The 16,685-nt window shown below is 46.3% G+C and overlaps 1 protein-coding gene across 8 annotated transcripts in view; it reads left to right on the forward strand.

Moving 5' to 3' along the window:
- The window catches only part of GDPD4 (glycerophosphodiester phosphodiesterase domain containing 4), a 108,704-nt gene that overhangs the window by 8,989 nt on the left and 83,030 nt on the right, over window positions 1-16,685 (forward strand). For 2 of the 8 annotated variants that reach the window (XM_075592643.1, XM_075592648.1), the window contains exon 3: window positions 9,091-9,197. The exons of the other annotated variants lie outside the window; for them this stretch is intronic. The gene's annotated coding sequence lies outside the window, so the exon portion shown is untranslated. The remainder of the gene's footprint in view (window positions 1-9,090; window positions 9,198-16,685) is intronic. 8 annotated transcript variants of the gene reach the window in all.

Below are 16,685 nucleotides of genomic sequence, written 5' to 3' on the forward strand. Positions count from 1 at the left end.
AAAATGCAGAAATCCTTGCAGAACAGCACATGGTTTCCCTGGTAAGGCGGGAAGCGCCATTTTGAGCACAAAGAGAGTCCATGCGGCCCCCAGTGAGCTGGAGCCGCCATTTTGAGAGCACAAAAATACATGGCATCCCTGTAGGAGCAGTAAACACCAGATTGAGATATAACAGTCCAGAAAAGTGGGGTCTCCGTTTGCATTCAGGAGCCACAAATACATATCTGTCCCTGTAATCTTTGAGTATCACGCACCCTGGGGTAGCATCAGGGAACGCCTCACACAGGGACCGCAGTAACTCTTACTGCAGGGTGCACAGGGGCCTACAGACATTTCCCATGTAGTCCTTGTCCCCTTACCTCTCACTTCGTTGTGGGTACAGGAGGGTGGCCACACTTCCCTGGGGACGTCTCAGGTCAGTCGCCCCAACTGCAGTGCCATTAAGGGACCGTCAGCTCCCTGGTGAAGCCTCAGGGACCTGTCTCCCTTTTCTTCTTAGATGGGGTGCACAGGGGTCATAGGCGTAATCCCCAGAGTTCCCTGTCCCCCTCACTCTCCGCTGTGGGTACAGGAGGGTGGCCACACTTCCCTGGGGATGCCTCAGGTCAGTCGCCCCTGCTGCAATGCCATTAATAGGCAGCCAGCTCCCTGGTGAAGCCTCAGGAACCGGACCCCTATTTTCTTCTTGGTAAGTTGTTGGAGGCACAGAGGGTCCTACACAATCATAGAGCAACCTCTGTCCCCTTGAAGTGCATGTAAAGACTTACGCTCCCTGTTGCATAGCCACCAGGAATGGTCCCACAGCAAGGTCTTCTTAATTAGGGTAACCCCCTCCCTTGGGGAGCTTCAAGGAGGGGTTCCCTCACGGCAGAGTCTATGGCTGCTGTTCTGTGCTGCATACAGAGTCTTTGAAACTGCTGCATGGTCCTCTGTCGTTGAAAAACCTGTACTGTCCTGGGGAGCAGTCCTCATCTCTCAGCAGCGCCTCCAATTGTAACCCTTCTATGACCTCACCCGACATGAGATTGGGGGGTACACTCCTTCTGGTCACTGAGTGGTTTGGGTGCTGTGATCTGCTGGTAAACAGGAGGGCTGAGTGCTCCGCGGTGTTGTGGGGAGAGCCCAGGAAAGGGACAGGAGGTGTGGAGTGGGACAGGTTACCTTGTTCTCTCAGGGTGCACAGTGCCTCCAGCCAGCAGGGATCCCCTGGGGTCTCCAGAGGAGAGACCCCCACTGACACTCCATTCTCCATACACAGGAACAGGGACACACACAGCAGCTTCCTTTCTGTGGATCTTTATTCAGCATAGATGTGCAGACAGCATACAGCATGATATCACAGGCATGGTGTAATCTCTGCCTCTCTGCTCATGGCAGCTTGATTTCCCCCCCTCCTTACCCAGGGGGCAAGAGGGGGAGACCTCTTCTTAGCTTCTTATCTCTCTCAGCTCTCTCTCTCTAGACTAACTGATCACTAACTGAATTTGGGAGTATGTCTCAATTTGAATATCCTCAGGGAGTGTCTCTAGCTTTGAATCATTACAACTCAAAGCTGGATACCGATTGGCTCACACACATAAGGGGATGTTCCAACCCATATCCACCCTTTGGATTAACACATTCAAATGTTGCTTAGGTCTGCCCCTGAATATTGCTACATATTCAGAGCTGAAATGCAAAACAGGCCATCTGAAGGAATTAACCTTTCCACTGCCTGTTCTAACAGGACTGACAGAGGAAAGGCCCAGAAGAATACATAGCTGCCGAAGGCCAGGCTATAATGGTATGTATATTCTACCTTTCTTTCCCCGTCCTGTTATGTAAGTCCTGTTAGCTGCAGGCAGTAACCGGTTAATTCTATGGGTTTGTTCCCCACCCATGCTCCTCAACGATGGACAGGAGTAAGGTGGTGACTCATGGCCTGTGTAAGCCTATCAGGAATAGGTATAGATCATGAGCCCGCCCCTCCTATTCTAATTAGGGGACTATCAAATTTAGAGCTAGTCCTGCTTCTGCTCTGGAAGAGAGAAAGCAGAGAGCTGTCAGTCTCTCCTATGGCAGGATGAGCGTGCTCGCCCTCAGTTTTTGGACTGAGGGAACATCAGACTCAGCCCCAGTGTTGCCCTATACTACCAGGGGTAAAGCACCATACAGAGGTATGGAGCCTCTGAGACCCTGCATCGCTGTGAGAAATCTGCAGTGTATGCCACCCAATAAAGACCATGTTCAGAATATACCCTGTCTGAGTATCAGTCCTTGGGCAGGGGGAGAAAGAGTGCAATAGTGGGGGCTGACCTCCGAATTCCTTGGAGCCCACTACTGCTGCAGGCACTACGCACCAGTGAGAATAAGAGAGAAGAATCTAAGCCTGTCTTGATCTCCACTACATCGCAGATCAGCTCAGCTCTCCTGAACCTACAGGTATGCCTCAGCATCACACGGTAACAAAAGAGTGGATCTCCCAGAGGGGGAGGGGGAGGGGGGGGGGAGACTGTGTTACACATCTTTGATGCATGCTAGTGTCTGATAGGAGGATAGAATCTTCATCTTGTAATAGAATTAGTAACGTGTGCAAATATGTGTTTTTGTTGATACTGGATTGGCTATAATAGGAGGTGGGTGAAGGTCATCTGCATAAAACTGTGAACAACACAAGGTCAAGTACCCGGTGCAAGATAGAAAAGATGTCCTCTGGCGCGGTGACTCAAGTGTACTTGTTGAGCATAAATTGGGTAAATACAGAAGAAAACAACAATGTTTAATCCAGTCTAGTGTAATAAATCTACTGTACCATGATTTTTTTCTCTTTTTTGTTTATATCGGTCAATATCGTGAATAAGCTGAGATCTAGCCTCATCTATCTGATTGACCTTTAAACTCCGTGGAAATGAGTTTATAGATCACAAACTACATTAATCTGTAAGTGCATGAATTCAACTCAAAATGTCTAAATAGGTTAATAACCTTTATTAATACATTGTTGTTTTCTTCTGTATTTACCCAATTTATGCTCAACAAGTATACTTGATTCACCGCGCTGGAGAACATCTTTTCTTTCTTGCTCACATTTTGGAGGGACGTGGTACTCTCTCCTGGACTCTGGCAGCTGGACTTGAGTATACCATTTTGGACTCCTCAAGTTACATTTATTTTTGTATGAACACTATTATATTTTTAAATTTATTATTATTAAGTTAGGGATTAGCGCTACTTTTATTTTTCTTTGCAAGTCCGGGTGCAAAAATGAAAGTAACGTCCAGGAATATAAATACGAACAAAGAAGCAGCAAAATAGAGATTTTTGTACTCATTTTTAAAGGGACAGTCACACAAATCCTTTCCTAACCACCTGTCAGTCCCCTGGTAAGGCCCACCCTATCCTAGATTTTTAAAGAGTGTGCTATTGTAGGTAAAGCCTCGAGTAAAATTACTCTTGTTTTTTGAGGGGAGCCACATAATTAGAGCTTTTTCTAAGAGATTTGCAAAATAATTTTCTATTTCTACCCACCTAACGGTAGAGTGGACAGTATGCCAGGCTGCCTGCTATGCAGTCTGTGCCGCATAGTAATATGTCTGCAGACATGGGACATCCAGTTCTGCCTCAGTCCGTGGACATATTAACACTTTGTCGGTCGCTTTCCCTTTCATATAATATAAAATGGTACATTCTCTTTTGTAGGTTTTTCCATATCTTTTGGTTTAAACTGGTATGGGTAGTGTTCTAAATAGGTAGAGAATTTTTGGGAGGAGAGTAATTTTTAAGGCGTAAATTCTACCCAGCCATGAGATGGATTATCTGGACCAGTTGTCAAAGCTTGTCTTGAGTTTTGGAATAATCTATGTGTAACAGGGTGGATCCCCTGTCAGATAATGGTGCAGGGGAAAAATGTTTTCAGAGCCTGAGACAGCCCTGAACTGGTTAAGTCCAGAGCTGCCTGGCTTTATTAGCCTCCTCAGCTGCTTCGTTAGAGACTTATAAAAAGTCTAGAGAGCTCACTGCAAGAGACTCTCTGATCCAGGAAGTAACAACACCTGGACTCTCTGATCCAGGACACACGCTGGACCTCTGTGGACAGCACCCTGCCTTTGGACTTTTTCACCACCTTTCCCAGTCAGGAGGCCCGAAGGTAAAACTTGCCTGTCTGACTAATGTGTTATCGTTAGAAATGGGCTTGGCCCACCAAATTGCAGATACATTAAGCACTGTATAGTCAGTGCTCCAGTGCACCACAGAGGAGCACACTATTCAGTACACACGATTTACACCGTCTTTGCGAAGTACTGTAACATGCATCCGCCTATAAATACATCAGTAGTCACAACGATTCCAACGCTGTGTCGGCACCTGCAGCGACCCATCAACTGGGTCACCGGGACTGAGAAAGAGTCACCGAGGGCCAGTACCGCAGCAATACAAACATCGGTTACCTATTGTTATAAGTTGTGCTAAGTGGTATCTAGGGTCCTAGAAAGGCACACTCACATTTTCCCAATCTCAAAAACGCAATGAGTGCTATAAGGGCACACTCACACCTCTCTGGGTCATCCGAAATTCACCAGAGTGGAGAGTCCTTTTGATGTACAGCCCCGCGCCTCTGGCTCGTATCCTCCGATTCTCGTGGTCAATGGCGCCGTCGTTGGCACTTCCGCGTCTACGCACGCTGCTGGTGTACGGTGGCTCACGGGGGACAGGGCTCTTCCTCCCCGGCTACGGGATCCTCAGAGGGTCAAAAAAAACCTACATGTTTCACCTTCTGTGTCTTAACGGCTTCCTCAGATGTTGTGAAACACAACCCCCTCTGGGTGTCCTGCATTGGGAGCTCAGGCACCACAGAAATTCTTGACCGGCTATCTCTACTACCAGGACTGGTAACAGTTGTATGGAGGTTGGTGGCACCTCCCCCCAGAGCTCACTCCTCCTCACCTTTTTAACTTGGGAGGTCTTTTCACTTTGCTGCAAAGAACAGGATCTACTATGGTTCTTTCCCCTCATACACAGGTAAAAGGAAGGGTTCACTGTAGTGTAGGACCTGCATTAATTTTGGTTATACCTTGACGTGGTATGCAGGCTTATGATGCTTTGGCCAAAGGGTTTAATTAAATAACCAAGTAAATATTATTATTATTGAAGTATTTAAACTTTATACTTATTACTTTATATGTTTTGTCAATTGGATGTAGCATTGGGCACCCCTGCCTCCACTACCAGGAAGCCTCCTGGAAGTTGATATGGAGTTAGGCGACACTCAGCCATTCTGTATGTGGTTAAGGCAAATTCGAGCAGCAGCACTGTTAGAAGGGCTCTGTCTTGTTCACCAGCTCCGAGGAACTGAAGATGCGGCAGCTCGCATCCGGCTCCTCCTTCAGTGTAGATAGAGCTTTCTAATTGGTGCTCACTGTACCCCCTCCCTATGGTGGAGTTTAGAGGAGGGGCACACAGCAGCAAGGCTTTACTTCGGCTCTGCTCTGAGCCAGTCACAGAGTAGGTGTGCGCAGCTTCTATGTTCACGCCGAGCCCCACACATGCTTTGCAGAGGAAAGCTTGCAACTTTCTGCAAACTGTCCATGCGGTCTCCCAGTTCGTTGGGATCCGCCATTTTAGATCACACAGACCACGAGGTGCACTCCCCTGCCGAGCAACCTCCATTTTGAGTGGAATAAAGTGATTTTGTGAAATGAGACCCCCACGATTTTGTAGGGAGCCCGCTCTCCTGGTACATCTGCAGCACATGGTAGTCACTGACAAGTGGAACATCAATAAACCCCAGGCTAGGCAAAACTCCTTCTGCAGTACTCTGCAAACAATTGCAGTCCAGTACAAGTACTCTGTGGTTCCATACTCTGGCTACTGGCTGGTAGTACTCTGGGTTCTTCCCTATACAGTACTCTTACGCTGCCCCTTTTGGCTGCCAGTATCGCGGATCCTATCCAGAGGTCCTTTTAACTAAGTTAACCAGGGCACCCCCTAGGCATCCCGACTACCCGCCTCATGGCGACTTAGAACAGCAAAAGCCTTATGTCTCCAGACCATTCACCTGATAGGGCTGTCTAGGTTGTTCTTTGCAAGGTTTCTCTCCCCCTGGCTACACCTTCTTTCAGCACTTGCTCTGGAAGCGTACCCTCATTATCTTTCAGTTTTGCTTCACTGAAAGGCTGTCTTGTTGATCTCAGCAGCGCCTCCAAATGTAACACATGTTTCCCACCCACCCCTGGAAGATTGCATTGTTACTTGGGGTGGTGCATACCTGCTGGCTCACAGTAGATCTGAGTCTCCTGCGGTGTTGTGGAGGAGAGAAAAGACTTTGGGGTAGTAACAGATTCGTACTCAGTCGCACCGCCTCCCCTGTGACTCACTGAAGCTGCTGGGGGTGGGGAAAACGCATGATTACTCCTGGCAGGCCTGCTCTTACCAGGGCTTACTGCCAGGAGAAGGGCAGATTGGTAGCCAGAAACCAGTCCTGGCTACACTATATTTGTAGGACCCTAAATGGCTACAAAGCACAGCCGTACCGAAGCACCCATTTCAAAGTACAGGCCTGCAACAGTTAGTACACAACAAGCTCCCAGGGTGTACTGGCACCATCACAAAGCCAATATACCCTAACTAATTTACTAATTTACTAATTTAAAGCAGCGTGGGGTTTGTTATAATTGCATACTGTATGTAGTGATCCTCTGCTGTGGCTCAGTTTGCCCGAGTTATTAGGGGTACAGTAAACCTGTCATATCACCCATATCGCTGTGTCTGTAATTTTCCCGCAGTCTGACCATAAGCCATGTGTGGCCCTTAAGTTATCAATAGGGTCTCAGACCCCCGCCTCAGCAATAGTCATGAGTCTGAGAGCTAAAAGTGGAGGGGGTTACATCTATATTTTATTTATATATTATTTTGCAGTTACACTTCTTTGGACATTAAGTGATCAGTAACAAGACTGCTATTCACTGCTGGTAATATCATGTTTAGTCTCTAGGTGGCAGTACCTCTAGTGCCCGGCGTTTCATAGCAAACAGTATTTTATTTCAAGTGCCTTCATTTGCTGTCCACTCTGGTGTGCATAGAATGGTATATAGATTGTATTGTATGTCTTTATTTATATAGCGCCATTAATGTACATAGCGCTTCACAGTAATAATACATGTGGTAATCAAATAAATAACAAATAATATAGATCCGTACACTTCACTTTTGTAGTATCTTGGTAAGGGTCCATGTGAGGAAACGGCGATCTTTTGATTCTGCAATAACATTTCTTACCTTTGTGGAAGACCTGCGCATCGTTTAAAAATAAATTAGAGAGAGAGGAGTGGAGAGAGAAAGACAGAGAGAGAAAGACAGAGAGAGAAAGACAGAGAGAGAAAGACAGAGAGAGAAAGACAGAGAGAGAAAGACAGAGAGAGAAAGACAGAGAGAGAAAGACAGAGAGAGAAAGACAGAGAGAGAGAGACAGAGACAGAGAGAGGCAGAGAGAGACAGAGCGAGACAGAGTCAGAGAGGGACAGAGTCAGAGAGGGACAGAGTCAGAGAGGGACAGAGTCAGAGAGGGACAGAGTCAGAGAGGGACAGAGTCAGAGAGGGACAGAGTCAGAGAGGGACAGAGTCAGAGGGGCCTATGCAGAGAGCAGCGAATTTTAAAATTGGCGAATTTATTAAAAAGTAGCTTTTTTGGAGAGTTTTATTCTCCATATGCAGAAAAGTGCGAATTCTGCTATGTTTAACATGGATGCGTGTGGCGAGTTTAAATTGGCGAGATGCGCGCTTCAGAAACGTGTAAAAACAAATTAGCGCCTTTTTTTCCCTTTGCAATGGCCGCGAGCGGCAGCTTCTTGCCAATTTTTTCTGGCGAGGCAAAAAGGAGACAATCGCGCCATTTTATTGGCGCGAACAGCCGCTAGATGCCGTTCGCGGTTCTCTGCATTAGGATATTTTTAAAACTGGCGAGATTGAGGTTCTCGCCAGCCGCGAGGCGAGTTTTACAAATAGAAATGAAAAATTGGCGCGTTTTTCGGAACTCGCCATTTTCTGCTGCTTTCTGCGCGATTTTCTCCAAAAAATGGCGAATTTCGAAATAGCGCTGCTCTCTGCATAGGCCCCAGAGAGAGAGAGAGTCTGAGACTGAGAGAGAGAGTCACAGAGAGAGAGAGAGTCACAGAGAGAGAGAGAGTCACAGAGAGAGAGAGTCAGAGAGAGAGAGAGAGTCAGAGAGAGAGAGAGAGAGAGAGAGAGAGTCAGAGAGAGAGAGAGAGAGAGAGTCAGAGAGAGAGAGTCAGAGAGAGAGAGAGAGAGAGAGAGAGTCAGAGAGAGAGAGAGGGAGTCAGAGAGAGAGAGAGTCAGAGAGAGAGAGAGAGTCAGAGAGAGTCAGAGAGAGAGAGAGAGAGAGTCAGAGAAAGAGAGAGAGAGTCAGAGAGAGAGTCAGAGAAAGGGAAAGAGAGAAAGGGAAAGAGAGAAAGGGAAAGAGAGAAAGGGAAAGAAAGAGAGAGTCAGAGAGAGAAAAAGAGAGTCAGAGAGAGCGAGAGAAAGAGTCAGAGAGAGCGAGAAAAAGAGAGTCAGAGAGAGCGAGAAAAAGAGAGTCAGAGAGAGCGAGAAAAAGAGAGTCAGAGAGAGCGAGAAAAAGAGAGTCAGAGAGAGCGAGAGAAAGAGAGTCAGAGAGCAAGCGAGCGAGAGTCAGAGAGCAAGCGAGAGAGAGAAAAGCAGGCAAACCGAATGGTACAATAAATGTCTAATGAGCTAATAACGACACATTTAGTGTGCCTGCTTTCTTTGTCCTTTCTGCAGAGTACAGTTTAGCAGCAGCACACGCTCCAATCTGTTGCAATCAGAGAGGGACATTATAAATACTGTATACCTAAAAGAATGCACAATTAAATGTAAAAAAAAAATGAAACCATCACTGTGAATGGAAAACTGAATATACATAAAGACATTATCAGTTCTAAATAAGGTATTTAGTGAGATACACAGAGGCGGTGAATTCTGTATCTACTGGCAAGCACTGTGCCCAAAAACAAGGTCTAATCAATCCCTGCAGCCCCAGGCCACCTCCCTCTGTGGGATGGACATACTCTGATATATATAACACCTCCTGAATTACAGCACAGCCACCAGTCACTCACAGGGCTGCTGCAACCAAAGGTCAGGGGATTGCAGGAGAAGTCAGCACAGAGGAGCCCAGTCTCCGCTCAAGGGCACACGTCAGAAGGGTATGTGTTCTGTGCTTCATAATCTCTCCATGCAGGCTGGCTACCAAGTAACAGAGCAGCTCCTCTCCATGTGTCATGTATAACGGGCAGATCTCGGCTTTCTGTCCCCTTCATCATATGTTAGACATGACCAGGTTAAGATCTGATCACTAGCCAGGTAGTGAGCTGCCTGGCTCAGCGTGTATACATTATATACAGTGGGAGACACAGGCTTCAGCTGCTTGCTCAAAATGCAGATTCAACCCCCCATCTTCTCTGTGGATGGGAAAAGTCATGGCAGCTTGTTGCACAGTGGGGGTTCTTCTGCTGATCAGAGTAATAGGTGATACCTTTCCTTGTTAACCCTTTCACTGTCTGGTGTCATTTTATGTGTAACCCTTTGCTTGCCAGAAAACATGGTAGCCCCTTCCCCCTCCCCCCCCCCCCCACCTCCTTAGGCAGCAGAAGTGCTAAGGGAAAGAATATGAACTCTTCCTAAAATAAGTAATGATAATGCTGCAATGTATAATGATGCAGAGTATCTGTATGCAATTCCCCTTCAACTTTTAGTGTCGGGGGAAGAAAAAAAGGAAAAAAAATTAAGAATTGAACCCTGTTGCTGCAAGCTCCCTCTGGCAGCTGAAGGGTTAAAAGTGCAGCCCGCCATCAGACCAAAGTGAAAAGTCAGTAGCGGGTTTGTTAATGTAGACGGGTATTATTATTTTTACATCGTTTTTTTTTTGTTTTAAGTTTGAAATGTTTTCTTTTGTGAGGGTGATTGATTGTCAAAAAATGTTCCCTCCGATACGAAGAAAAGGTTATAAGATGTATGCATGTCCCCACTCTGTTTAGGGACCAGTTAGGAATAGGGGCAGGATAAGGAAGTGATAAGGACTGTAAACCCTGCTCTAACCTTCAGGGCACAATGTTCTCAAACATTAAAAGGCTAATTTGTTTGAAATACTTATTTGAAACATCTATTCCTGTTATTAGGTCACTTTGCTGCTAATGGAACTGGATCTTTTAATTCACCCCAATCTGCAGAGCGTCCCCGAGTGAGAAATAATGATTTTTCCCCACAGTGACAAACATTACTGCGATTCCACACCGATGTGTGCTTTTCCCCCCTTTTTTTTATATTGATGTTTTGAGGGTTTGGTCATTTTCGCGGGCTTGAAACTGTGTGTGTGTGTGTGTGTATTCCATTATTATTTGCGGTGTTGTTTGGAATGATTTATTTTGAAGACTAGTACATTTAACTGCGCAGTAATACTTGGTACTGATGTTGTTTGACATGCTATAAAAAAAAGAAAAGAGACAGATTCTAGGGTCTGCTAAATAAAGAGAATGTCACATGTACCCCCAAAACACACACTCCCTCTAGAAACAAAAGGGCACGTTTTAGAGTTTAGAACTTTTAGGTTTACTGGATATTTGATTTTTGAGTTTGTCTGCATTAAAGCCATAATCCTGCTTTTTATTTTTATTTTTTTATATACAGTTCTAGGATTGAAGCTGGGGTGTCTCCAGAGCTGAACCCCGTTAATTTTAGCTTTGGGGGCCACCAGCTTCCTGAGGTACCTCCGTAGGGGGTACAGGTAGCACCCCCGGTGTTGGGCTATCGAAATGGCGGATTTAAAGCTCCAGCATCATGTGGGCCAATAGGAAGCTATGATGTCATCACTTGTGGCTTCCTATTGGCCCGTGTGACTGGGACATTTAAACCTGCGGAGCTGCTACCGGCACCCACTACTAAGGTAAGTATCTTGGGAAGTAGGGGGTCCCCAGAGCTGAAATTAATGAGGTTCAGCTCCAGAGAATGCCTGCTTCCCACCCAGGGGGCTGGGGGGGAAGACATTGTTGGGTGGGATATATGCTTCTTTAAACATGTTTTTCACTAATCAAGATCTTCTATACTGTCCTAATTTCCCCAGTAGGGTTTTGATATATAAAGTAGAGATACTCTGTACCCCCATGTATATAACTGTAACCCTAATTTCCCCCCCCCCCCATAATCGCACATAGGGTCTCCTAGGGGAAATACTGCTCTGGTTACATCGGTGTGAGCGGTGCATACCTGCTGGTAACAGGGGGGCCCTGAGTCTCCCGCAATGGCATGGGGAATAACTGGACAGGCTTCTGTGGTCTTGCCCAAATTCTACTCACAGGTGCAGCGCCTCCATCTTGTGCAGCCCCCAGCTGTATGGGTGAAGTATCTGCATAAGAACACGTCTCCCTCCTCCCAATATACTTCCGTCTCAGGCAGGAGGTATTTTATAAAAGGTCAGGATGCTTTATTTGGTTCCTGGATTCAGCAGCCACAATCACAGCAGTTCTTCTTAGGGTGCCCACCCTTAAGATGTCCCTGAACTCACTCCCAACCAAGGGCACCAAGAGTGGTTCTTGCTCTTCCCCTAACCTCTTTTAGGGTAGGAGGTATTGGTTAACGCCTCGCTCCCTGGAGGGAGGCATCAAGCCTGCCAGAGCCCTGACAGCTTGGTATAGGTAACCTTGCCCTTCTCACGGTAGGAACAGACTGACTAAATCAGGAAGTGCTATGCAGTAAGGCCTCGTTCAGGGTGCTGGCTTCGGAGGGAGGGCGTGCTGCTGTGCGTGCTGCCGTGAGAAACAAAGTATTCAATTTGAATACTGGTTGTCAGGGTAGCAACCGCCCTGTCTCCGAAGCCAGGAGTTGAAGCTGACTACAGTTTCAATAAACGAAAATTTCGTTTTTTGGAGCTGCAGCAGCGTCACAGGGACCTAGGCAGCCAATGAAATCATTCTTCAGAATGATTTCATGACTGCAACTTGGATACTTACCCTGCTGTGTGTAACCCCGCCCCCTCCCCAACGCTGAAAAGTCTGCTGGGGGATAAACACAGATCGCCCAGCAAACTGCAGCACTGCCTCACTCCCGCCCTCCCTCCGAGTCCTGCAGCTGGCACCCTGAACGAGGCCTAAGTAGCTTCAGTAAGCACCACCCCTGTGTCTCTAATTGGACACACAGCCTGATGACACTGCCTACGCTGACTCACTGCACAGCATGTGTGGGGAAAATCCATGGTTGCTCCTGGCAACCTCAGAGGGGTTTATAGCTTTCAAACTCCTTGAAAAAGCGCCATAGTGGCCGTGAAACGCGTGGGAGAGTACTTTGTACTGTTTGTTTATTTGTTTTTTATGTAGTCTAATAAATTGGTTTTTAACTTCTTTGCTGGTGAGTCCTACAATTTTTTCACGGAGCGGATGGATACTGATCTTTACCTGTTTACTTTGCTACCACGAGAGGATCTACATTCACCACCGGATGTTCCAGGGAGACGTCTCTGAACGTCAGGGTTACATTGGATTTCCAGGGAGCCAGGCGGTGATTGATCGTGAGTAGCGTGTACTCCACACCTGGCGCAGCCGGGGCTAACCGAGGGAGACTTAGTGAGTTACCTTCTCATGTATTGTCCCCACAGTGTTTTGAAAAAGCCCTCCTTGCCTCCCCTGTCTTCCTACATTGACTGTGTACCCTTTTAACCCGCATGTTCCGGTGTCAAACTCCATTAACTGAATGAACATTCATGACTTATGGCTGCTCCTTAGCAGCATTGACCGTCACTCTTGGAGCTTTTACACGTTTTTTTTTCAGACATAAGTTATAGAGCGGGGTTGGGGGGGGGGGAGGGAGGGAGGGAAAGTGACAACATTCCACCATACAGTGTACGGCAAATAAATGTACCACGTGTGGCTGCAGTGGAAGCTCTGCATGCAAAGAGATAATGAGGAAAGGCAGGGCTACAGATCTGTCTGAGCCATATGAATGTGGCTCACAAATGCAGAAAAGCAAGAAGAAGCCCTCTCTGTGATAACGTGGACAGTAATATTTTACAATGTTAGTGACCAAAATAACATGCAGTAAGTGGTGACTGATCGTGTTCTTTGTGAAAACAAATGCAGCTCCAACCTCTAAAGACTGTGTGTCTCAGTCTTATTAAGATAAAGATGGCGTTGTTGGAGCGCAGAGAAAAAAGCAGTGAATCGGGGCACTACGGACTTACTATAAACTAATTTATTGTTCCAACATTTCAGAAGAAATCCGTAGTGCCCTAATTCACTCTTTAAAAAAAAAAAAAAAAAAATTCTTCTTTCCCTGCAGTCAATGAATTACTAACAGGTTTTCCCTGGACCCGGAGCACCGGTAATTGTATCACTTAATATTATTTACTTATGGTGTGTAGCATATAACTGTTACGTTGTTGGAGTGCAAACACATACAGCTCCTGAGGAAGCGCGAAACGCGCTCAGTGCAAGTGAGAGCTGCAGATCCTGCGGTGAAGTGAGCTGCTGCTGTGCTATATTATATTCGGCACTGTTTGCGCTCCAACACCATTTTATTTTTCGTGCCTGAAAGTGCCCACAAGTACAGTAGTATTTTCATTTGCTGCACACATTACAGGGAAGGGTTTTTGTCACTTTTTTTTTTTACTCTTCGTAGCTTGTTTTGGTCCTGACTCCAAACCAGTAAGGACAATCGGATTACTCCCTGGATCAACCGCCTTCCCATGTTTACTTATTTGGCATATCCTGGTTTTCCTTTCCTAAATCTATCTATTGTATCTGCCATCACAGACGCCATGGGTAAATAGATTACACATTTTAGCGGCCACTACAGTAAATAACCCTTTCCTCTAATCTCCAGGGATGACCCAGTGTCGTTTGTACTGTCCTTGGGATAAATAGATCCCTTTAAAGACCCTGAATACATTTATATATAGTTATATCCCTTCTTAGGCTGCGCTTATAGTGCCAGCGAGGCGACGGTGACGTCACGCTGCGGTCACTGGAATAATCAAATTGATTTGACTTCCAGCGATCGCTACTGTGCCATTGCGTCTACTATATGCGCACGCGACGGCGACAATACATTTGTTGCATCGCCGGCACTATAAGCGCAGCCTTAGATGACTCTTTTCTAATGTAAATAAATCTAATTTAGCTAGTCTCTCCTCATGTTAGATTGTCCATCCCCTTTATTCAATTGGTGGCTCTTCTCTGCACTCTCTCTAGTTCCATAATGTCTTTTATGGAGCGGTGCCCAAAACTGTACTCCGTATTGTATTGTATGTCTTTATTTATATAGCGCCATTAAAGTACATAGTGCTTCACAGTAGTAATACACGTGGTAATCAAATAAATAACAGATAATATAAATAACAGATCATGGGAATAAGTGCTTTAGACATAAAAGTAACATTAAGGAAGAGGAGTCCCTGCCCCGAGGAGCTTACAGTCTAAAGGTATTTTCAAGGTGTGGTCTTACAAGTGACTTATATCGTGGCACAATTATGCTTTCTTCTCATCCAGCTATACCCCGTTTTATTTGGTACTGTTTTATATTATAGATGCTATTTAGAAATGACTCTAATCTGATTACTCCTGTTAACCAGTGTTTATTGGGAGCTATTTCCCTATACAGTTGGTTACCTTAGTGAACCTGGAGTTATCTGAGAAAATAACACCCATCTGTCCTAAATTAACGCGGCTTAGTGAATCTGACCCATTTGTATGCTTATATGATTACATTTTCTGGATGTGTGTGAATGCTACAAGATACAGACGTCTTCTCCTCTGGAGAAATCAAGGGTAGAACCACCATCTCTTGTACCAACACAAACTCAACAGCAGCCCAAAGCAGAAGTGATCTGTAGACCACATTACAGGGTTAAGAATTTGAAGTGGGATTAAGCATTTAATATATATTTTGGCGCAGATTCTCCAGACAACACTGGTATGAGGGAAATGCATTGGGAAGCAGTTCCGAAGATGTATGGTAAATGTAACCCCTTCACTGTCTGAGGATCCTGCGGAGTGTTGTAACAATGCACCACACCTGTATTAATGCTAGGAGTGCTGTAACAATGCACCACACCTGTATTAATGCTAAGAGTGCTGTAACAATGCACCACACCTGTATTAATGCTAGGAGTGCTGTAACAATGCACCACACCTGTATTAATGCTAGGAGTGCTGTAACAATGCACCACACCTGTATTAATGCTAGGAGTGCTGTAACAATGCACTACACCTGTATTAATGCTAGGAGTGCTGTAACAATGCACCACACCTGTATTAATGCTAGGAGTGCTGTAACAATGCACCACACCTGTATTAATGCTAGGAGTGCTGTAACAATGCACTACACCTGTATTAATGCTAGGAGTGCTGTAACAATGCACCACACCTGTATTAATGCTAGGAGTGCTGTAACAATGCACCACACCTGTATTAATGCTAGGAGTGCTGTAACAATGCACTACACCTGTATTAATGCTAGGAGTGCTGTAACAATGCACCACACCTGTATTAATGCTAGGAGTGCTGTAACAATGCACCACACCTGTATTAATGCTAGGAGTGCTGTAAAGCAGAAGTAGAGTGAACGAGGGTTATGCGCCATATTTACTTCAGAAAATTCACCTTCAGACATGAGTAAAATGTATTCCAAGTATTGGTTTTCTATGCACATCTAATATAGGGCAGTTCCCAACCAGAATGCACAGGGCAGAGTTGGAAAACAAAGGGGTATTTACAAATCTCTGATGAGGAATATCGGCGACAGATCAGCGTTGGGCTGCCATTCAAGTCAATAGTGGTTAAAGGGGTTCCGCTGGGCGAATCCTCTCTCAAAGAATTGATGTCATGGTGACAGGGAGCTAGGTTTACAATAATGTGTAGGGATGTCCTGGTTTGCCTCTGTACCTCCGCTGCAGGTTGCCTCTTGAGGGAGCGTTTGGATGTTCCGCGGCGGCCCAGCCGCACAGGGTGCCGCCTGTTGTTGCGCAATAGTCCGGCGTGACTGTTAGAGCGGAGAGAGTTCGCGCATGCGCAGTGCAAAGCACGCGAACGGCTGGCTAATCACAGGGAGGCTTTGCAGTAAACTACAACACCCAGGAGCCTCAGCGAAGTCACCTGATGCCAGGGAGTGAATAGGATTGCAGGGATTGCTGACAGGCAGGAAAGGGAAGCGTGGGGGAGAGACCACGCTAGCCAGAGGCACCGAAGGAGCCAGGGGAGAGGTAGTGTGTGGGCAGGGGGTCAGTGACCCACCTGTGTAGGCCAGATTCCCCCTCAGGCCCCAGTGTATACCCTGAGTCACCCTAAGCTTGTGGTGCTGCAGGGACGCCCTATATAGATAGCGACACCTAGTCACTTACTGTATATACAGATAGGGACACAGTGTCGCGGAGCTGCGGTGGTGACAGTTGTTTGGGACCAAGCTGCTGGACATCATCCACTTGTGAGAGACTGCGCTGGATCGGCGGATCCTTTTTGAAGTTTGTTGCCGGTCACCGCAGTGACCGGAAGGTATTTTATAAGTGCACCAACACCGGTACCAACAGGCGCTGATCCCGCCTTGGGGGAGGACTCTTTGGGACACTGGGTTGAGTGACCAGAGAACTGCGCATATATACATATACATAACAGTGGACACAGTGTGGGGTGCACCCGGTGACGGGGAAGTGA

The sequence above is a fragment of the Ascaphus truei genome, chromosome 3, assembly GCF_040206685.1.
Source record: "Ascaphus truei isolate aAscTru1 chromosome 3, aAscTru1.hap1, whole genome shotgun sequence".
Lineage (NCBI taxonomy): Eukaryota > Metazoa > Chordata > Amphibia > Anura > Ascaphidae > Ascaphus > Ascaphus truei.